Consider the following 1,336-nt stretch of genomic DNA (forward strand, 5'->3'; position numbering starts at 1 on the left):
GGCTCGTTGGTCTAGGGGTATGATTCTCGCTTTGGGTGCGAGAGGTCCCGGGTTCAAATCCCGGACGAGCCCAGTTTTTTGTTTTTTTTCTCTTTTTCTATTCTCCATCATCTGGAAGTAGTTGTGAAGTTCCTCCTGTTAAAGCCCCAGAAAACAGCGAGAAAAGAGAAGTGCGGATAGCTCTTCCATGTTTCTCGCTACCCATGTCCTAGGAACTTCTCCATAGAAGGAGGGAACTGGTGGCTTTGATCTACAGAGACCGGTCCGCCCAGATCTGCCGGATACTCCGAAGTCAACGAAACCCGCGTCTGCATCGGAGAGGGATTCCCAACTTTGGGCAGAGTCCCTGGTTCCCCAGAGGCGGCTAGGACGCAGCGACTGTCCCTGGGGAGGGAGGGGCGTCGCAGGCGGGGTCTTGGGGTGCGATCTGCTGGGTGGTCCACCTGCACCACCTGTGTGCACCCTTCCTTCGGGCCCGAGGCCACGCGTGCGACGTGCGGCTTGTCCAGCCGGCAGGCTCTCAGCACCTGCCTCTGGTCCACACGGGCAGTCGTCCGCTCTCGTCTAGGTCGTGGCCTCGCTGGAGGGCGAGGCGGGACACACAAGCGGGAAGTGCCACACAGGCTCGCTACACCCCAGGGCGCCTCACCCAGGGCGCCTCACGGCCGGCTGCGTGGTCCGATCTGGAGTTCTAGGAGCCTCCACGCAGCCGCCGCCGGGATCCTGGGAGGACCGTCTGTCCTGCTCGCTGACTGCGACCTCCAGAGCGCGGGCTGCCACGTGGGCAGCGCGAACCGCCTGCCAAGCACCGAGTAGCATCCGCGGGCCAAGATCAAGAGAAAACCGCGCGGACGGACTTGGGATCCTCACTTTGCTGGTGATGGAGAGAGGGACCAGAACGATGGAGTCCCTCGGCAACCGCAGTCTGAATTCACCCTTTCAGGGCGGGTCTGAAATCCGACTCTCCTTCCAGCCCAGTCCTTCAGGTCCCGCCCCAAGACGCCTCAGTGGTCATAAAATGGACCAGGCGACTAGACCTACGTGGCTCGTTGGTCTAGGGGTATGATTCTCGCTTAGGGTGCGAGAGGTCCCGGGTTCAAATCCCGGACGAGCCCAAATTTATAGTTCATAGAACAATAAATGGGAACACGTTTTAAAGACCCAAAACTCTCCTATTCTCTGGTACTTGTAAGGAAAGGGGAAGTCTTGCCAGGCGGTGGTGTCGTGTCGCAGGGAGGCAGAGGCAGCAGAAAGATTTGAGTGACTGGTCATTCAGAGTTCTGCTTAGGCTTCCACACACAGCACTTGCCTCAGGAAGCCAGAGTTATAACATTTT

General features: G+C 58.5%; 2 non-coding genes across 2 annotated transcripts; both read left to right on the forward strand.

The window, feature by feature from the left end:
• Trnap-ugg (transfer RNA proline (anticodon UGG)) lies at positions 1 to 72 on the forward strand. The gene has a single exon. It is a non-coding gene; the product is annotated as a tRNA-Pro (tRNA).
• Positions 73 to 1,043: 971 nt separating this feature from the next.
• Trnap-agg (transfer RNA proline (anticodon AGG)) lies at positions 1,044 to 1,115 on the forward strand. Its single transcript has one exon. It is a non-coding gene; the product is annotated as a tRNA-Pro (tRNA).
• Positions 1,116 to 1,336: the final 221 nt, after the last annotated feature.

This window comes from Peromyscus californicus, unplaced genomic scaffold (genome assembly GCF_007827085.1).
Source record: "Peromyscus californicus insignis strain IS unplaced genomic scaffold, ASM782708v3 Scaffold_9__1_contigs__length_137607984, whole genome shotgun sequence".
NCBI lineage: Eukaryota > Metazoa > Chordata > Mammalia > Rodentia > Cricetidae > Peromyscus > Peromyscus californicus.